The sequence below is a fragment of the Syngnathus acus genome, chromosome 10 (assembly GCF_901709675.1).
Source record: "Syngnathus acus chromosome 10, fSynAcu1.2, whole genome shotgun sequence".
Classification (NCBI taxonomy): Eukaryota; Metazoa; Chordata; class Actinopteri; order Syngnathiformes; family Syngnathidae; genus Syngnathus; species Syngnathus acus.
In genome coordinates this window covers 17,589,810-17,612,736 of record NC_051095.1, presented here as the reverse complement: position 1 = coordinate 17,612,736, position 22,927 = coordinate 17,589,810, and the positions used below count along the sequence as shown (strand labels likewise).

At 39.6% G+C, this 22,927-nt stretch overlaps 1 long non-coding RNA gene across 1 annotated transcript; it reads right to left on the bottom strand.

The window, feature by feature from the left end:
* Positions 1-677: 677 nt before the first annotated feature.
* Positions 678-22,623, bottom strand: LOC119128739. Its single transcript, XR_005099069.1, has 3 exons — positions 22,612-22,623; positions 22,417-22,419; positions 678-849 (listed from the first exon to the last, which is right to left on the bottom strand). It is a non-coding gene; the product is annotated as an uncharacterized LOC119128739 (long non-coding RNA).
* Positions 22,624-22,927: the final 304 nt, after the last annotated feature.

The window sequence follows — 22,927 nt, the reverse complement described above, 5'->3', positions numbered from 1 at the left end:
CTTATCAAGGCAGGAATTTCTAAACCCACTTTGGTTTTGCTTTTTGCAGGCTTCATTGTTGGAGTAGGTCCAGTGGCAAAATTAATGTGTGCTATTACTGGATAACGTAAAGACATCCTCTCAGTAATATCGTGTTTTCTCCGCTGCTGTGCATCCTACCCACTTATGAGTAGTAAAGTACCCTTTGCTTGAAGCATCATCACCATTGCTGCCAATTCAGTCATGAATAGCCTCTTGTCCAATACTGGTATTTCGTTAGCAAATTGGCGAGGAGGAATGAATAAAGTAGATAAACGTAATCATCAATTAAAGACTCTGTAAAGGGAATTGAGAGATTTGTCTTTAAATAAATTATATGTAGATAGTATGTTTGCCGAAAAAATGATAAATGATTGCTGAATACATGTGCAAAAACTGAGAACAATATAGTTCTGAGCTGTTGCGACATGTTGGAATGTTGCCCTCTTTTCCCAAGCCCAGATAGTGTACTGTAAGCAGATGGCTTTCTAGCAAAAGTCGGCCCTCCACCAATATCAGTGGTTATCCAGCGCAATAGGAAATTAATTAGGTAATAATAATAACTTTTACTCTTACTTACTTACGTCTCTTGAGATTTTTAGGTTGTTGTTCATTTAGTATGTTACGTTACTTACTCTTACGTCTTACTTTTTCCCACTCCTTTTCAAACAAGTAGACTCCGCCCATTTTGTGCAGATTGTTTTCTGTTTATACCTAGTATTTATACAAAGTCATAATTTAAATGACTTTCACCTTGTTTTTGCTTTTTATTTGTGTCTTCATTTGATTGATGATGTATAGTTTACATGTTTGAAACAAATAAAATGCATTCTCATTTGATTGATGACGTATAGTTTACATGTTTGAAACAAATAGAATTAATGCAAACAAGCTCTGCCTATAATCCCCAAAACACAACACAGGTCTTTGAAAATAATATACGGAAGAATATTGTGAAAAGTTAGATACAGCAGTAAAAGAACTGTGACGTAGCAACACTTGGGAAAATTTTTTTTCCAAACCACAGGCTGAGCCATATGAGAGGAAGTCGTAAAAATCACAAGGTTCACACTATGGGAGAATGTATTAAAAACTGGAGGCCTAGGCTTGGGGTCGAACATACAAAACTAGTTTGGGCTAAGAGAATACGGAATGGCCCAGTGGAAAACAATAGTAAAAAGGATGAGATTCGCCCTGTGGTCAAATATGGTAAAAACAATTTGCGCAGCCCTCTTGGAGACTGCAGTAAAAATGCTAATTATCCCTAAAGAAGAATAATGTAAAAACAATGTCCGTATAGGACAAGTCAAAACAAAGGAGTTCATTTTCTGTATCTCCAAGGCTTTTAAAGACACTTGTTTCTGAGTGGCCAATGTTGAGTAAACAAAAGCAAATGAGTACTTGCGTTGATTCTGACAGCATGTGATGTCCTCTGAAACAAAAGTGCTAGTCGCTCTCTGGAGCTTGATTAAACTTGGCTGTCTTGTGTGCATAGCAATTTGATGAAGTGTGGCATAGTGTTTATGTTAAAATCTCCCAAGTATAATAATTGCCGTCACTTTTCACACACACCTTTTCAAATGAATATTATGTTGAACATGTATTTAATCTCTATGTATAAATTTACTATGTGAACATTTGCAAGCACAGAAACTAAATCCGGTCTGAGAGCTCAGTGAGTCCCCCAAAAAGTTCTTCCTGGTGGTTCTCTTAAAAATTGGGCCAAAATGTGTCGGTAAGTCAAAGCATAATTTTTTTTATGGGACAAACTCAATGAGCTGTGTCCCGAGTGGATACGAGGTGACACACAAGTGCACATACAAATGCTACACCTGCAGAATTGTAGGCCGAGCTAGCTGACGCCAGTGAGACCGGATATAAATGGCCCATAGCGGAACAATTCCCAACAGGCAGATAGTGATAGTGAAGCAAGTTCAAGGTATAATCTCTGTTGGTGCATGAGGGGGGACTAATGAGTGACTGGAAAAAGGGGGGGGAAAGATGATTATACTTTACATACTAACCTTGGCAACTGAGCCTGTCCTTTAATGACGGCATAATTCAGTGCTCACCTTGGGAGACTGCCATGGGTTTTGGTTTATGAGGTCACCCAGGTAACCTCAATCATTCAAGTGTGAGTTCTGTCTTTGCTTCAGTGACTTCCATAAACACGCACACACGCACGCACACACGCACATGCATACACACACATTTGTACATGCACTGCCCCTGTAACATGACCAGCAGCATTACAGGTTTGGATTACAATCTTGCTTTAGTGCCTGTTTGAGATCCTTGTGCAGGGCAGACTTGTAGTTATGAGTCGATTGATAGCTGTGCATATAACCCCGCATTACTATTAGTTTGAATAACAAGGTTGGCTTTGGTTTATGGTGTGTAGCCTATGAATATAATGCAGTTATTTATGGTTGATCCATGGATCATTCTTTTACTTTTCTGTCAGCTCTTCTCTTGCAGACAAAATAAACTCCTCTCAATACTCATGTCAAAAGCTGGAAAGATTTAATTCATGTCAATACTGTGTTTACCGCTCAAGTTACACTCTAGTTGCGTTATTTACTCTTTTACGTATAACCTGATGTTTATGTTTCCTGTATTGACTTTATTGCTGTGTACCTAAAGGTAGAAAGTTGACAGTTTTTTCTTGCATGGTTTACTCCCAATCATCACTAATTGACACGAGAGCTTATTAAGTATTGATAAAAAAAAAAGACTGCAGCGCATCTAAAAGCATCGTCTAATTAGATCAGACATAAGCAACTGGCGCCTGTGGCCTTGCTCAGTGTGACCCATGAATTGGTGGATACCATGTGATTTCACTTTTAATGGTTTACATCTCACATGGAGATATCTAAAAACAGTGAAAGCTTGGAAACTACCTCTCACAGCCAGTTATTGGCCATGTGCTTGTCGGACGAAACACAGTTCCACGGTAGCAGATCTGTGCTCCTATCGTCCATGTATCCTACCCAACCACCAATTCAATTTTAGTAACTCAAAATTTGAGAAAGAAATCCCACCACATATATGGGGTTAGTAGGTGATAGGCGGTGCATGATCAGTGTGACAACCAAGGGCTATAGATAAAAATATGTGGCCTTTGCGATCTTCAAAGTTGCTCAATCCTAAATTAGATTATGCTTGTACTGCATATCGCTCCAATGCATATACTGTACTGTGTATATGGAATGGCTGTTTTGCAAATACTTCCTCTGCACAACAATGCATTAGAATAATACAATACCAAGACATTTAACTTTGGGTTTTTTTTCCAGTTCACTTTGGCTGCTATGATATTAAAAGAGCTGCATGTGATTTGACACAATTTTTGATACACTGTGCAGATGGAGTAAAGTGTCTCTCTTGCCTGCATTATTAAAAGCCTTAAATGTGTTTTTCATGTTTTCAGCTGATGAGAAATATATGATCGCAAAACCGTGGTAAGCTAAAACACCACAAAAATCTTCAAGCGCTCATGGTTTGCATCAGTGAAAAGAAGAGAGATGAGAATGCTTGTCCTTGCTATATATTTAAAAGAACAATTTGGCCGTCTGTGTGATGATCGGTACAGAGGTTTTATTTCTAGTAGGGAAAAAATTCTCAGTAGTTCCTGTCATAGCTACTTACATATTTGCAGTCCATGGGACTACTAAAGGGTTAAATGTTCGATAATAAGAGAGAAAAAAATACTGTAAAATCACACTGGAATAAATGTATTCTTAGGCAATTCCAGAGGGGAATAATGTGTTGCCATTTGCCAGTAGCATTTATGCTGCATAAAGCATTTCTTAACCGTAGACCCAAGACTAAAAGTGTATTGATTGGACACGTGTTAAATATTTCTGAGAGAGGGCGGGGGGGAGAGAAGAGAGGGGGGGGGGGGGAATAGAGGGCGGCGGAGGGGGAAGAGAGGGCAGAGGGAGGGGAAAACTTTATAGTAGTAGCTATATAGACAGCACTTAACAAAGGAAATTGTAATCTCAATTGGTTCCCTTTAAAATCAATGAATCAAGAAGGTAACTAAATTATTTTTTCAAGGTAACTGGTATTGCTGCTGATGAGTCAAGAGTGTAACATCAATAGCAATATTGGTCGTAAATTGAAATTATTTCTCCAAGAGTGAGTTTTTAATAAAAATGAAAAGGTATTCATCATATTTTAAGAATCAATAATAGCTTCAGACTTATTATATTTAATTTCATAACCAATTCCAGAAGCACTTTTATTGAATAACACTTTCTTTGGCTCTCTTTCGACTATTATACTCAATGTTGAGTTCTGTCAGAATTGGCACGAACTTTGTGTGAAGGATAATTTTCAGCTCATCCAAATAAGTTCCTGGTAGAGATGGTGTGATTTTCAGATTGTATATTTGAGCACCTGTCACTTTTCCACATTGGAAGTATGCCAGATTGAAAAGGAACAGAAATCGACACGTGTGTGCTGCTCCTACCTCACAAGATACTATGATAAGACAACAGTCAGCACGTGATAATTGTTGGTGAGTTCCACTTCTCACCTAGAAGTACAGCACATCTATTTTCGCTTTGGTTTGGTTAAAAGTGGAATATCGATCTGCCCAAAACATCCATATAAACTTCAAGGGTGTCTCTATATGCTTCAATGAAGCGAGACAAATTCTAAAGGCCCCTCTTTTCTGTCAAGCGCAAAAGTGCAGTCCATGCGCACTGTGAATAGGTGAAGTTTTCTTACTTTTGGTATTTTTGCTGTCGTTTGTCGTTGAAATGGGGATTTGCACCTTTGTGGTACTGAACGCAGCTGACTTGATTCTGGGCCAATCGAAGCTGATTCCCTTTAAATTCAGCGCAAGAGAGGCATGCACTCAGCATGGCACAAACATTACGGACTCGCTAGAGTCGGCGCAGGAAATTGATGCGCACAAAATACGTTGACAAGGAATTGCAATTTGTCCACTTGCTCATGATGTTAAGTTGGCCACTACATAGTCGGAAGTTTGACCTTCTTCAACTCACATTCGAAGCATCTATGTGTGCCCCCCGCCCCCACACAACAGTTGTGCTGTGACACAGGGGGGCTTTTAAAAATATATAGAGGATAATAATGAATAAAAATAATGATGATGATGATGATGATGATAATAATGATAATAATTATACACCTACATTTAGATTTTACGCGGACTTTGGTGTCCAGAATTTGGGAATTGCATAAACCCCGAAAGCACGTTGTATGGAAAGTCTTGTGTTTTTAGAAAGGCATGTTTTTAGACAGCCAAAGGGATCCTTTGCTACGTTAATTTAGTTAAGGCATGTTGTTGGGCAGCGGAAGGGGTCATTTACAATTGGGGTCCATGACTAAACCACGTTAGAAAGTCGCGTAGGATAGAAGTGATTAAAATCGAGATTTAGGTGTAATAATAATAATAATAATAATAATACGACAACTACTACTACTACTACTAATAATAATAGCAATAATAATAACAATGCATTAAGTAAATTGATTCCTACAATAGTTCAGAGCGTTCGATACACATTGAGGTCAGGTTTATGGATGGAATTTGGTGACATCCGCTTCACATAGCATAGCACAGAATCTGTCTGCCTGGCCAGGATCAAATCTAAAATCACATTACACTGCCTGTGCCACAATCTGAACCTGGTGTTTTTTTAAATCTGGACTACTTTAAGTCACCTATTAGTAAGGTGTGCCGGGGGCACGGAATAGAAAACGCCTTTGTTTTGCTGAAATGCCCAGCAAAGCGTGACGGACGCAGTCTGCCAAATTACCAAACACAGTAAACTAGATTGCCCTACTACAAAAATGAAAATAGTTTTAAAGATGAGTGCATGTGAGCCTGTCTACAAAAATAGGACCGTTAAGTGGAAGAAGACCATTTCTGTCCATTTCTTCTGCCAGTGCTTCTGCATTGAAAAACAATGCAAGAAATGGATGTTATTTTCTGTCATTCACTTTTTAATCTCACACACTGCTGGGGCCTGAATTTCCCCACCCCTGGGGATCAATAAATATTCAATCAATCAATCAATCAATCATCACTTTTATGTTCATACACAGCAATGATGTAACTTGTACTATATGAGCTCATCGCCCTGTCTTTCCACTATCTTGCAGGCGCCTATCAGCCAACAAGGGTTTATGTTACTTGACTGCCCCCCAGTGAATGCTCATGAGGGGCTCTGTTTCTGTGAGCAACTGATGGATGCAGCTACTTTGAGCATGACATCAGTTTTAAAGCTCCTTTGATGGCCACACATTTCTTCGTCTTTAATGTCAATGTGTTTCTTGCTGGGAATAGTATACAGAATTGATGAGTTCTGTTAAATTTGCTGAATAGTGATTTTTATCATTATTTCTTTCTACTAGTTTTACATCAAATGTTGCAAAAGTAGACTTATTTACAGCATTTCATTTGTAAATTCTAATCATTTGCTTTTATTTTGAAATGTATAGAAATAGCACCCTGCAGCAAAATCTTCCATTGTTGCCTTAATCCCAGTTAACACGCATTAACAGCGTTTTAAATTGGCATTGGCAGCCGAAAACAAATATCAGGTACCGGCTTTTCAACTCATGATCTATCAAAGTCACTAAGTGGCCTGCTTAATTCATGATAGTAGTCTAATTTTTGCTTTAATCATAAAGCTTTGTCTACTGTTGATGCAGATACCTTGTTTGGGAGGGAAAATGTTTCACTTGTCAGAGTGTAATACAACTGCAAGAGTTTTGGTTACAGTGGTGTGAGTGACGAGTCTTCTCTTTAGCAGATGGTGTGCTGTCATTTTCAGATATTCAGCTGAGAACCTCCTGAAAGGAGCTCATAAAATATGGATCGTTAGATTTCATAAAACTGTACTGTCAGTGTAACGTGTATATTTAATATACATTTAAATACGTTTAGGCACAACATAACACTTCTATAGTGGCTTCTAGCTATTGAGGATCATAGAAAGAAAAGGCCCTAATCAAATTAATTGCAATCCTATGCATTGTACCGATTTGAGCTTTTTTCTTTGTTTTCAAATAGTTAAAAAAGGAATAATCTATTGAGGTCCTGCCTTTCTCAAATCCTGACATGTACAAGGTGTGTCAGGAAAATCCCAGGACTAGTGTCACAAAACGATGTACTTCAAATCCAAACTACACATCCCAAGTTTTCCTCTTTTGTAAGGATTCCCTCTGGAGTCACAAACGTTTTCACTTCCGCACGTTCATGTACTCCTAGAAAGTTTAGGGAAAGGTTTTCTTTGGTTTCTCCGCAGCTCTTTTGTGATAATGGATAATGGACAACAATATCAAAACAGGTCTTGTTGACCTGCTTCCGTTCCAAAAAGAAGGCGGGGGGGAGGGGGGTTAGGGTTAGGACCTTGGAGCGCATTGACCAGCGCCTCAAAGAATACGATCGACATGACTGTGTGACTTTGGACTTCTACTGTCTTGCTGTCTTCAGCTTTGGTGACATTGTACTTTTCCATTGAAGGTGTAACGTTTCATCTCTGAGTCGTATTTAAAATGTTTATGACTCTCACTGATTACACTCCTTAGTCAGCTCTAAATGTGGATGTTTTATATAAGATTAAACACTTTTTTTTTCTCACGTCATATAAATATGTATTTATTTATTATATAATCTGCATGACCTTTTGGTAATTTTAATAAGTTCTTTTCTATACTTTGTTCTTAAATTTTCAGTGTTAAAATGCTTTTAAATTATGTACTTTAAATCACATAAAGCAGTTGAGTTAACATGTGTACGAAACACGCTACGGAAATAAAGCTGCCTTGGATCGGCCTGCAATTTGTTAGCAAGTTAGTCCAGTCTCATTGGTGCCATCCTTACACACGAACGTAGATCATTCTCTTCACACAAGATCTTCACATTTTCAAGGTAACAACATGGATGGTAAAGTAGCCAAAGCGTGGGATTAGATATACTGCAATGCGGTAAATATCCCTACTCCTTGTGCTAAAGTAACAATGAAAACAGATGTACCCTACTGTCGTCATGCCCTTTACTTTCTCTATGCTTTATCTACTATTTGAGGTCCAGAGATGTGTTGGCTTGGTTAAAATCATTAAAATAGAATACGAAGTAATGCGTATGAATGTGAGAGGGACAGAAGAATGTGTGCGGGGGGTAAAAAGGATAAATTAGAGCAGCAAATGTTAAAGATTCTTACCAAATGTAGTGTCAAGTTAAAGATTTGTTACTTGATTTCTCAAGCTCATATCTGTAAAAATGGGGACAACAAAGGTTGAACGCAAGAGTTTTTTATATCTCTGCAGGGATTAGTGCCTGCGCTCACAGGCGATTATTCTGAGTATTGCTTCATTTATGTATCATTTATTATTTAGAAAAACAATACCCTTAGATCCCTTAGTTAAAATTAATGACTTTGTGCATGTTTCATTTCAGATTTAAAAAGAAATCTTAATGACTTAATGAGTTAACAGATAGAAAAATATATACTGCGTTATATAATAAAATACCAGGCAAAAAAAAAAATTCACATTGCCACAGCTGCAGTAATTGGTTATTTTTGCTGTCTTCCACCCATTAAAATGCTTAAAGGGATGAATTACTTCACATTTTACTGGAAGCATATATTCTGGTAATCTATTGAACAATGGCTTTTGTATAGACATAATTTAATGAACATCTGGTTTTTAGAGGATGCCTAATGAATTCACATTCATCTTTCTCTAAATGGATAAAGTGCAGGCAATTACATTTTTAATGTGACTATGTTTCTGTCAATTGGATTGATTCACTGCTTCAGCATGGAACACGTGATTTGAGAGAGGGTGTAATTCAGGGTTCTTTGTGGAGAACAAGTGCGTGTCTTCTAGGCTAAAGATGATCAAAATGGTGTATATGAGGGCAAGAGCTATATGTTCCCAGATATTGCGTTCTTCTGCTACCACAATTTGACAATTGTGCAGCAATACTCATTATTTCCCCATTCGCAGAATAGAAAATGTTATGACAGGCTACTATTGTGGCTACTATTTGACGCTTGCTGCCTGTCACTCATGTACAGTTCAGAAATGTTCCAAGTTCTTTATGATGAAGACAGTTCCCAGACGTTCCCAGTTCGAGAGAACGGCAATGTGGTGCTGACAGTCATTTTCAGTGGCCTAATTTCTCATTAGAAATGATGAGCTTCTTAATCATCCTTGGGCAAAGGTTAGGCTACGGCCTGGAAGAAAAAGGTTGGAGTCCTTCACTCCGGACCTGATGGAAAGCGTTACAGGCCTGCAGCTATCGATCGAGGCCTTCAGGTTTCCTTTCCACCAATGTCGGGTCTGCACTGCAGCATACTAAGCTGATGAACAATCAATGCTTCATACCACAGCTGGGCTCTGCGTACAGCCCCGTCAAATTATACGGTTGCCATCCAATATTTGATGTTTGATTTAATATGATGATGTTTTTAAAACTGCCCTCTGGAAGAGTGACACACACAGTGCACAGATCAATGCAAACAAGTAAACTCTTGGATAGCACGCAATTTGTTACGCAAAAAAATTTGAATGTGTTTGCAACACCCAAAAATAATTTTGTCATTAAAAGAGACCTGATGGCCTACGATACCTCAAATTTTCTTTCTTAATTCACATGAAGCGTATATCATCTTAAATGCTTCGTGAAACAACAGAAAACCCAATCCTGGATTGCCTTTAGACTCTGCAAGTCCAGCTGTAAAATGTACCCTATCCGTGCACTATGCCGAGAGAGAGCTCCGATGCTGCCCTCCCTTCCCCTTTTCACAGAGACTTAATGATATGCACAAGCACACTCCGGGGCCAGCTTCCCAGAACATTAATCCACAGAGATATGATACTATCCTGGATGTTGTCATCCATCACAATCCTGCTGCTCTCTTCTTTGCCTCTCTTCCTCCATATCATCATCATTTGCACCCATTGTTTGATTGGGTGCTCTGTTGTTTATCCATCTGAATGTCCTTCTCATCCATCTTTGTACTGATGGAAGCATCCTAATTCTTTTTAAATGTAAATTAACGGCATGTTGTTTTACTCGGTCTGCATGTCGTTTTATGCTGCTGAAATCTTCAGGATATTCTCTTTATCACCGTGCTATATTTTTAAACTGTTTGTATGAGCTGACAGTAGAATATTATTAAAATGATCTTTTGAAAAATCATCCATCTCTGGCCCCAAATTTTTTAAAATATTATTTTAAAACACATCATGCCGTGACAAGAGTAAAGGCCAAAACGTGTCAATCAATCCTGCATTCACACACACATACAACAAATTTCTTGGGCGGATTATTTAACTCCAGTTAGCAAAACACACCGCCAATGTCACCGTTCCCACCGGGTTGTTTCTCAACATTATAATATTTGAATTGGTTGATTGATTTTTTAGCTATTTTTTTTAATAAGAGAAAGCTACTTTATGTTGATGTACATTTTTGGGTTATTCATAGCATACCTCAGAAACACTTCATTCCAATTTCCCTGAAAAATGTTTCAGCATTTATTTATATATATATATATTCCAGATCAATATTGTTAAGTCAACACATGCCCATAAATACAATCCTTTATCCATTACATGCTCCATTACATTTCCCCATGGCATACGGACAAGCCATTAGGTAACAAAATCTCTGTAAGGAAACATAATATTTCACATCGCCTGACGGTCACTTTGGTGCCTTCCACGGAATGTGTTGGCATGCCTTCCTCTCAGTTTTACTGTGCAGTGTAGAGGACAGATGGAGGGCTATTAGTAGTGTATTAATTGCACGCAGAAAAACACTGTACATCAATCAAGCAATTTTCTCTCCACTTGTCAAGTGTAATTTGGTGACACAATGAACAAAACCTCGGCGGCCCAGCTTGTTCTTATCTCTGCTGTTAACAGCCTGTGTAGCTCTGACAGAATGGAACACTGAATACATCCTCTTGTCTCTTCTGCTGTGCATGCCGTCGTGCCACCCTACTGAGCAAAGGTTCACGAAAGCGCCTCGTTCTGAACGGATGCAAATGATCATGTCAAGATAGATTAGCCGCAAAGATCAGGCAAAGACTAATGATCGTGACTGTCACAATGAATAGATGCACACAGATAGCGGATACACGCTCTTTAGTGGCCATCATATACAATTATCTTTTCTACTCACTCGCGAGAATTAATGTCACAAGTAGCTCTACAACTCAATCCAAATGCCACAAATGATTATAATGTAAATCAAATTACCATACGTGACTCAGACAGGCCATTCCATATGTGTGGGTTATGTTAAGTATTTTGACATATACAGATGAATTGACTTGCTATTACAGTAAAAAATGTGGGCTTCATTCTACTTTTTCCTTAAGAAAATATATATCAGCTTTTCAAGAGGTAACATCAAATGTTGAGTAATCAAATACACTGCTGGATAACTCACAAGTTTAATTCGACCATGCCTATAACCCAAAACACAAGTACCTCAAATCATCTTTCCACATTGAAATTAATGGAAATGCTATTGATCTATTCCAGCCAACCATACAATTCCTACAAAAAATGGTATTGAATTTTATAAAAACATCCCCTAATAACATAATTCAACATGACAAAAAGATCATGGACATGGAGCCTTTTCTGCTAGATGCAGAAAAAGGTCTGCCCTGTCCAAAATAATTAATTACTGTATTTTCTGGACTATAAGCCTTCACTTTTTGCACAAGCTTTGAACCCTGCAATTTATAGTCCAGTGCGGCTTTTTCATTTTTTTATGATATTTTATGATTTGTGCATATTTTCTTATATATGAAAATTAAACATTAAAACACCTGCGGTTTATAGTCCAGTACGCCTTATATATGAACAAAACAGGATTTTCCCCTAATTTTAGCTGATGCGGCTTATATTCGGGTGCGGCTTATCCAGTCCAGAAATTACGGTATTCTTTATTAGCCGCACCCATACAGCTAGGCCATTTCATTATCCAGTCTATGACGTTTTGCATTGTGTGTCAGCATCAAACTTGCAGACTTGCGTTGGACAAATCCCCCAGGTGTTTGGGTAAATACACAACACATAATTCTCTTTGTTGCATGTTTAGTATTCCAGTTAACTTAAATTGTGAGTGCCAGTAAATAATTTAAGGACTTGGCCAGCTTTTTGGAGATCTGTTCTTGAAGTGATCCTTTGTAAAATTTGGTTAACAACTCAAAATCATAAAAATTATCCAGGCGACAGATTATATCTCAAAAAAGCCTGCAAGTTGAGGAGTTGTAGTTTGAATCGCAAAATATGCCCAAGTGTCCTATTGGATGTTTCCAAAGTTTACTCCGCCGATCCTGTGCCGGAGCGGACTGTTGAAAGTAACGCTATGATGCTTTGACAAAAGCCGCAGCCGATAATATATGATGAAAAATCCTTAGCTGTGTGGTCAACAAAAGGAAAGCTGTAGCACAGACATGAATAAATAACTCAAATAATTGAAGGATTTTGAAAAAAAGTGTTCCTGTTAACCACTGTGGACAGTGCCATGAGCAGTTAGGATTTGACCTGATCAAACCCTATTGAAGAAGATTAACACATTCCAGCATTTGTGAATTTATTTCTGCTCCACACCTCTTTTCTATGAAAAGAGATTTGGGAGCATGGTAAGCTCTGTGGAAAGCAAAGCAGAATATTGGATTGTCTGCTCCTGCAGCCTATGAGTAACTGCTGTAGACCCTGAGGCACAGGTATGACAGGAGAAGTAAGAACAAACATTTTACCTCCTCTGAGCCGCTACACTGCAATCTTGGCCAGTTTAGTGCGTGCAGAGCCCCTCTGCGAATACACCATGTGATACCATTGACACAGATTATAGATTTTCACCTGCTTAGAAATATGCTATGTGGGAGTGTGAAAATGTCAAGGAAGGCGCCCAGGATCTGAAATTGACTGGAAATTTATAAATCACGCAAATGCTGCGCTCAAAACGACAAGGGAGGGAAGGTACTAGTCCATGCAGCCAGATTGTCTGAATGTAACCAGTTTCCTATTCCACCCCGAGCAAGAGCTGATATCAAGCAAATTTGCATTTACATTTTATTTGTACCGATCCAATCAAACATCAAGGTGCCAACACAATTGTGGGATTTCAGACCGAATACCAATCCACTGTTTCAACTGTAATTAATACCCCTGGCCCCAGGAAGTGAAAGGGAGGTGCATTATCTTTCAAACTGATAACATTTAAACCACCAAGAAGTTTTAAGCAGACGGTAGAGGAGGCTAGGTCAGGTCACTTGTTCTTGTTATAACCACAGTGTGTCATGCAAGTAGAATGAATTCAGGGTTGACATGTTACACTGTCATGGCCCGTTCAGTTCAACAGGGCATCTATTGCTGTTGAATATTACATTCTTTAGAGAGTACACCACCCACATAAAGTATTACCTGATAAACAGGGTTGTAATACTATATTATTTGTGGCTGTGTGGACTGTTTGGGTTCAAATTAACGTCACCAAGAAACCCCAAAAAGGATTTGGGGGTAGTGGTTTGTTTTGCATGAAACAGAACAGCCCTTTAAAAACCTTCTGCATCTATAGGGCTTTAAAAGAATTGGGCCAAGTTTGCTGAAATCTTAATCAGAAACATTATCAAACATAATCATAAAATCTTGGTTTTACTCTCACAATCACACCTCTGACAATTAAATACTATCAACCTGAAGAGAATGTTGTCATGTTGGAGTGAAGTGAGGAAGCCAGAAGAACATGCAAACGCCGCACAGGATGGCCAGAGCCCTGTGACGTTCCTGCGTCACCTGACTTCCAGCCAAGCCCCAATCAAGTACCGTATTTTCCGCCCTAAAAGGCGCACCTAAAAACCTAAAATTTTCTCAAAAGCCGACAGTGCGCCTTATAGGCCAGTGCGCCTTATATATGGATCAACTGATGAATTTGTTGATCCATACTGGTTGTACACAGTGCTCTGCCAAAATGTTTCAGTACGTTTTAGTACGACTAGTAAATTACAAGGTCGCATCGCTTCCCAGCATTACGGCAACTGTAGTCAGGGGGCGTCACCGAATAGCTGTTGTACCCGCGAGGCTATTTCATGTCAAAATAGGCTGCTCTGTTAATGTTTCGAGTAAATCTACGGATCGATATGGAAGGGAAACATAGGTAAGTAGTACCAATGCGTTAGATCGAACTTTAGTCAGTTCCGATCATTTTATAGGAGATCGTTTGAGAAACGCGATTGTTTACACTTTGCTGAGGCTCATGGGAGATTGCGAGCTGAGGCTCGTGAGACTTTGCGGATGGCTAATGCTATTGCGATAGCTGCTATACGTACCAGGCTATTTCATGTCAAAATAGGCTGCTCTGTTAATGTTTCGAGTAAATCTACGGATCGATATGGAAGGGAAACATAGGTAAGTAGTACCAATGCGTTAGATCGAACTTTAGTCAGTTCCGATCATTTTATAGGAGATCGTTTGAGAAACGCGATTGTTTACACTTTGCTGAGGCTCATGGGAGATTGCGAGCTGAGGCTCGTGAGACTTTGCGGATGGCTAATGCTATTGCGATAGCTGCTATACGTACCAGGCTATTCATGTCAAAATAGGCTGCTCTGTTAATGTTTCGAGTAAATCTACGGATCGATATGGAAGGGAAACATAGGTAAGTAGTACCAATGCGTTAGATCGAACTTTAGTCAGTTCCGATCATTTTATAGGAGATCGTTTGAGAAACGCGATTGTTTACACTTTGCTGAGGCTCATGGGAGATTGCGAGCTGAGGCTCGTGAGACTTTGCGGATGGCTAATGCTATTGCGATAGCTGCTATACGTACCAGGCTATTTCATGTCAAAATAGGCTGCTCTGTTAATGTTTCGAGTAAATCTACGGATCGATATGGAAGGGAAACATAGGTAAGTAGTACCAATGCGTTAGATCGAACTTTAGTCAGTTCCGATCATTTTATAGGAGATCGTTTGAGAAACGCGATTGTTTACACTTTGCTGAGGCTCATGGGAGATTGCGAGCTGAGGCTCGTGAGACTTTGCGGATGGCTAATGCTATTGCGATAGCTGCTATACGTACCAGGCTATTTCATGTCAAAATAGGCTGCTCTGTTAATGTTTCGAGTAAATCTACGGATCGATATGGAAGGGAAACATAGGTAAGTAGTACCAATGCGTTAGATCGAACTTTAGTCAGTTCTGATCATTTTATAGGAGATCGTTTCAGAAACGCGATTGTTTACAGAGGGCTCGTTGGTTATTGGCTAGTGGATGCATACCGCAACCCTAGTCAACCTCAGTTTGATGCAGTATAGCTTCTATTTTATGCGCCTTATAAGCCGGTGCGCCTTATATATGGACAAAGTTTTAAAATGGGCCGTTCATTGAAGGTGCGCCTTATAACCCGGTGCGCCTTTTAGGGCGGAAAATACGGTAATTGCCAGCACCTGCTACAGCTCGTTAGGTCCCCTACTTTAACTCTGTGTATTCTGCCAGTGGTTGTCAGTTCGTCTGCTTACCCTGCTCGTGACACCACTGCTTTTTTTTGTCCCCGGAACGATCTCTGTTGCCAACTGCTTCCGTAAACTGACTGACCATGCTTTGATCGCCGCCTGCCCCGACTACTGGCTCGTCCCTTGACCACGCTTCTGATCGCCGCCTGCCTCGACCACCCATCTGCCTGCCTCCGACTACGCGCTGAGCTCTGCTGCTCAGCCACGCCAGCCAGATCGCAAGTCCAGCATTCCACTTCCCCGTTCCCCCTTTTCAATAAAGGATTGTGCTGCATTTGGTCGCCTTGTCTCTGTTCCGTGACAAGCCCAGATCTGAATCCTAATCACAGAACTGTGAGTGATGCGTGCTAATTGCCCTCCGCCTTACCAGCGATAGAAATAAAATAAAAATAAATAATTCTCATTCGTTGCATTCCGGATGTGCGTATTATCAGGGAATGATTCCAACAAGCTCCTAGTAACTCTCATTAGGCGTGTTATCTAACCAGAATAAAACTCACTTCTAACTATGTGGAGGAAGTAAATTGGAAAATTAAATGGGGAGAGGAAAATGAGGGAGCAGTGATTGCCACGATCTTGTTATTGTGTCCCCGTTCCCGTTAACAAGTCACACTGAAAATCATTCACTTGATCTAGAATTTCACCTCATTGAATGGAATTTAAAGCCCCAGAATATGGCAGGCATTAAGATCATCTATTCGCTAAAACGGGTGCTAGACATTTGTTTTAAAATTGTGTGTCAGTTGACAGAATTGTCATTTTTGTTGGATGCCCCAAAAAATGCTTGAGAAACTTTACAAACTAAAGCCGCACTCACTGCAGGGTATCATATAAGTGACTGCAGACATTTTTTTTTTGTAAAGTATGTATTTATATGCTACATGCTGTAGATCAATAAAAGCAACATTTCATTAATCTTGACAAGCTGTTCCTGCCCGATGCCAGAAGCTGGGGACACAAGCTGTCGAAACAATAGGCATGCTCTTTTTTGCTTACTCCCTCTTTGCCTCTGCTTCTTTGTTTGCACTTGAGAAGACGGCATTACATCTGTCAGCAAGATGTGATTTACATAAACATCAAACTATACTTCAGAGTATCTGTCAGAGAAACTCTTGAGACTTAAAAATATTAGCATTTCAAGGTTGCACTTACACTATGTTCAGAGCTTTGCATATGTACTATTTAAAGTTTATGTGGTTGTTTTTTTAATCTCTTGGGAAGAAAAAGGCTTCGGACATTGTCTCATTTGTGTCGCTGAAGACGGTGTTTTTGTCTGACTGTTTTTTGTATGCAAAAGACTTAGAGGTAAGAGGCATAATGGAACCAAGAAAACATTTTTATCCAAACCATATCTACATGGTGATCAGGAACCAGTCATGAAAAACAACATAAACAATTGTTTGAAATCATGTAGCAAGTGCATGCAATCACATCCTGAATGGAAATTACACCTCACAGTAGTACATGACTATTTCATGGATTACTCCTGATTTTATGTCACTCCTACAGTTGCACGTCTTCTGTCGGATAAAAACAGTGTTGATGACAACTATGGAAATTCTGTTTACTCGGTATGTGTTTATTATACGCTGATGTGTGTATGTTGTGTGGGTTATTGAGTGAAACAAGTGTTTTCCAGATGCAATTTGCATGATTGGCCGTTGTTGCTGATCTTGACTGAATAGCTGGGCTTGAATTACTGTCATACTGAGAGTGGTATTACCATTTTGATTGATGTTTCTTTTACTTTTACACCCAAATTACACAGGAAACGAGAAGAAACTAAAAGTTAGAGTTCAAACCATCGCCATGGATGGATGGAGCTCAGATAGCTTCAAGATACCAAAATGGAGTGTCAGAGCTCTTTAAAATATGGAAGAAATGACAGCTATAGAGCCGCTAATGGAACCGATGAATCTATCTATCTATCTATCTATCTATCTATCTATCTATCTATCTATCTATCTATCTATCTATCTATCTATCTATCTATCTATCTATAGTGTGTGTGTGTGTGTGTGTGTGTGTGTGTGTGTGTGTGTGTGTGTGTGTGTGTGTGTGTGTGTGTGTGTGTGTGTGTGTGTGTGTGTGTCTCAAAAATGTGCTCACAGGCACGGAGCCAGATTCAGGTCCGTTTTAGCAAGCACCCAATGTCCTTTATGAATAATTAAGCATTCGAGCACTGCACCCACTCCAAGTGACAAAATATTAAACTGAAACATATGAACTCCACAAGTGAGGCAGGCAGTCGGAATTCCAACCGGAACTCTACAGAGCAAAATCTTTTAGATCATTTTTATTTGAAAAGCTTGAGTTTTGTATGTTGTGTTTATAGAACAGACTCAGAATGACTCAGCTTTGTGACAACACAAAGGTAACATTTTACTTGAATGAGTCACAAAGAAACTGGAATGGCAGGCCACTGTTCATCCTCGGACACATTTATTACTGTTACCATGACAGCCGGCCTGTGGTGTTGAACCAAGGACTTTCTTTTTTGCTCCGCTAACAAGAATGTAATCAAAGTCTTTACACACGAGGAAAGGCCACTGTGGATCATATGGTCATCATGGGGATAAAGACCTACTGCATGTTGTTTTGGTCTTAGGATACAGAATGTATGTTGCAGTTATCACGCTTATACTGCAGCTTGTGTGACAGCTAATGATTACTCCTGGGGGGAAGCTTTGTCAAGTGCAAATGTACCGTATTTTTTGGACTATAAATCGCGTTTTTTTTCATAGATTGGGTGGGGGGGCGACTTATACTGAGGAGCGACTTATATGTGAATTTCTTAATAAATTTTCCAAAAAAAAAAAAAAAAAAGTGAAACCGCAATAGACGAACCGCGATGTAGCAAGGGATTATTGTAATTTGAATTTTAAGTGACGTCAGCAGCGCGGCGCGGCGGTTGTTTACATTAAGGACAAAGATTCGATCACGGGATGACGAAGATGACGAAGGGCCCCACGTACTACCGGCATCATTCGCGGCTTTGTTTGTAAGTGACACGGAGGACGAAGAGTTTGAAGGATTTAAGGATTTGGAGTGACACAGAAGGTTTGAAAAACTATTATGGCTTTTACGCACGCCCGGTCCTACTCTACGGAGCTCTCTTTCACCTCCGTGGATGGAAGTCGGGGGCCGGCGCTCGGCCGGGTGGCTGCCCGGGGACGGTGGATGGGGCTCTGACATGGCTTTTACGCACGCCCGGTCCTATTCTATGGAGCTCTCTTCCACCTCCGTGGCTGGAAGTGCCACCTCCGGGGATGGAAGTCCACGCCGCCACACGACTGGAAGTCGACGCCGGTGCTTGGTTCCTTGTACTTTGTTAACGCTACAATATAGTTATATACTAGATCTGTGGAATAACGAGAAGGCTGACGTCAGGGCGCACGCGCGCCGTTGTTGACAAAGGACGAGGAATTTGATCGATGGATTTAATGATTTGGAGTGACACAGATGGTTTGATAATATTATTGCTTATATAATAGTTATTTGATATATAATTTATATATCGTTATATGGGCCTGTGGAATATTTTGAAGTGCAAGCGCCGTCAGCGGCGCGCACCCATTGTTGACAAAGGACGATCGGTGGATTTAATGAATTGGAGTGACACATGGTTTTATAAACGTGTTATTTATGTAATAGTTTTTTGAATAACTCTGAATGTTACGTCAGGCCCGTTCTCAGCTCCTCGTTTGTGTTTGTCACGTTAGGATACCTATCGTTTAGCCTGTTGTTGCTCGTTCATGTCTGTTCTTGGTGTTGGATTTTGTTGAATAAATTTCCCCCAAAATGCGACTTATACTCCGGAGCGACTTATATATGTTTCTTTTCACGTTATTGTGCATTTTATGGCTAATGCGACCTATATTCCGGAGTGACTTTTAGTCTGAAAAATACGGTATTAAAACCTTAACTGACATTAGGAGGCACCAAATATTGAATGCTAGGTTCAAATGTTATCTGTATTCGTACACAATGTGATATGTAAAGCACATAAAAAAAGTTGTACAGGAATTCAATACAATTCGTAACTGGCATATTTGCGTTTGCTGAGAAAAAGATTTTTTTTTTCACCAATACACAGCTTTTGAAACGAGGTGCAGCCAATTCCTTTATTATTGCTGTATACTGAAAACATTGGCGTCAAAAGATGAATGAGAAATGTTTAACAGTGTAGCGTGGAAAAAGCATGTGAACTTTTTGTGAACGTTTTCAATAAGTGTTTGACCCTTGTCGAGCAACAACTACAACTACAACCAACTGTTTAATGTGGTTGCTGATCAGACCGGCAAAATAGTGAAGAGGAGATGATTCTAATTCTTTCAATAAATTGATTCCTACAATGACACAACCGCAGAATGCCTAATCTATCTGCCTGTTTCTCAACCAAACACACCAAAATTGCATTACGCCGCCTGCACCTCGAGTTAGACGCGTTTTTTGGTAATGTATGATTTTGTCTGCTTTTTTACACCAAATTTGCAGATTTGCGGGAAGAATGTAATGAAAAATATTCTTGGTCCGCCTGAACGCCTCACAACACGCAGATCGAATTAAAAAAGCAGAAAAAAAACCAGACTTGCTCCAGCACAGAAAGGGAGTTGGCCCGGCCTACTTTCTCTGACCAAACTTTGTCAGTGCGTCAAGAGCACAGCAGCTTGGTGTGCCAGAACGCCCAGTGAGTCGCAGCGTGGTCCCAAACACGAGACTAGACTTGCCCGCCACCAAAACGTACACTTTTTATGGCTGTACCTGTCAACCAAAAGAGGGCCCTCATTATCCTGAGAGCTCTGTTGCGTGAGGCTTGATTCACATCAGGCAATGGCATTCGGGGAGGGCAGCTTTAACTAATACGTTCAATCTGGTCACTTTAATTGAAGTTTAGATTGGCTGATGCCTGATTCAGATTAGCTCTTGAAGTTCGTGAAGTGCTAATACACTTTTTCAACCTGCACTGTGTGACATTTTACATTGTTTCAATTAAACCATGAAAACATTGTTTGTGTGGTTATAGTTTAAGCAGAATTTTCTGTTGTGACTAAGCTGAAGATCAGATCACATTTATGAGCAATTTGTGCAGAAATCCAGGTAATTCTAAAGGGTTCACATGCTTTTTTCTTCTTCTTGCAACTGTATTTGACTACAAATGACTAATATTTCTATTTGATTGGAATTCTCCAACACAGGTGGTCTATACGAAGTACTCAGCTCAACATTCTCTCAGTGGAGCGTTAAAACTGACTCAGGCGGCTTGAGCGGTAATCCCTGTGGATACAGTGATTCCACATTGGCAAAAGGACAATAGTAATGATATTCACCTAATCTTCCTTGACAGATTCAGGACATGCTTTTCATTAAGACAAAAGTGGATAAGAGTGCAATAAGCACTGTTTGAGAGTTTACCTGAATCCTTAAAATATAGCTACGACGCACATTGCGGTGGAGCTTCTTGCTGCTGCTACTTCTGCTTAAACCAGTGCAGGTATTAAACATACTTGGATGAGCTTTTTGTCTTCAGAAATAACCTAAAAGTTAGTTTGTAAAACTTGACAATAATTGTTTTTTTTGTTATATAAATTGTGCTAAATCAAAACAGTCCATAGGCTCTGGAAGAATTCAAATTTTGCTTGATACTTATTGAATAAAAGTTATCTATGATGATCAAACGGCATTTTATGAGGACGTGATGTGTGATGATTCGTCACAAACATGACATACAACATAATATTTTACCTCAACCTGCATCAACTGTAGGAGTTTCTTGCTGTTAAGTTCACAATTTTCAACTAATTGTATGTCAACATCGAGAGTTACCTTTCAGTGTCATAGTGTCAACTCAACTCTGTGTGAGATCCAACGCAAAATGTAAGAAAATAAGTTTGTTTTCAAGACATGACTTTGATAATAGCTAGCTACTCAAAATTAAAAATTGTCAAATTGTAGAGATTATGAAGTCAAGCGATTGAATGAGAATTGACACAAGCTTGGAAGGTACCTAACTATCTAACTAAGAGTGCCTTATTTAGCTTGGGTCGAAATTTATGACATTTGTTTCAACAAGTTGGATCAAATGTATTGTCTCATGTGACACATTATATCCGCGATTTCTTTAATTGGATACAAATTCGGACTTGTGCAGAATGTTAACCAAATGTTAGCCATATTTGTTTTAAATAGTGCAAGTGTATCTGGAGAATTTCTTTTCTGGTTACAAAGAAGGTACTAATGAGGAGGATAGTACTTATTTTTTCTTTTTAATTAGCTTCATCTAAGGAATTATCCTGCAATAATGTAATGGCTCGATTCATCTCCCAAACCATCTGGTATGAAAGAGCTGTACCTCTGGAGTTGATTGCTTTCCCCTGGTGTTATGTCCGGGTAATAGGCTGTTCAAAGGCTGCTCTGGGCTCGGACAGCTGAGCGGAGGTGGGGAAGGAGCAGCTGGCCATGGCGCCATTGGCTGGTGCCTGTTGGAAGGCTTCCCAAAGGGCTTCATGCGTGCCTATAGTGCATTTGCAGGATAGGTGTGTGCATGTGCACTTGAGTCTGTTATACATTCTCCACCAAACCCATATGTACATGGTTTGCAGCGGCACCACAGTAAGTTAGTGGTTGGCACATCTGCCACATAATTCGAAACTGTGTGGAGTTTGCATTGTCTTCCTGTGCTTGTGTAGGTTGCTTATTTACACAGTATGTGCCCTATTATTGGCTGCCGACAAATCCGGTGTGTGCAACTATTCTCATCTGAAGTCCAGTGGGGTAGGCTCCAGTTGACCATTGACAAGAAGGACAAGATTGGAAAAAAATGGCTGGATGGATGGATGGTTTGTACGTAGGTGTTAAAATGAGCCACCATCTCATAGACATTTGGGCCTGATTCAAAACCATCACTCTTGACAGCATTAATATTCACAACAGTGAAAGAAGAAAAACTATGTAACCCATTCATCCATCCACACTAGATGGTGGGTCATTTTAAGGTAATGTGCTTGGTTGAAATTTAACCACAGAAATTAGCAGCTTCTCAAAAAAAAAAGAAAAAGTTGACTCAATATACTGGGTCGGTCCAATTTTTAACCCAGCAGTTTTAAGGGTGTCAGGAAAGTCAATGAAAAGTGCAGTACACATGAAAAGAAACCCCCCCCAGAAAATAACAGACTGAAACAAAGTTGTGACTTGAATCATTTAAGATATAGTTTGCTTCATTGCGATGTTTGTAAGATCAGCATAGCAACAATTGAAGTACACTTACAGTAAGTAGGTTCCCTTAATATACAGCAATGTCTGACTGCAGGCAAAAAGCTTGTTTAGTCACTCTTAAGCTATTAGCCACCACAAATACAGGTGACAGGTGAAGTAGAACA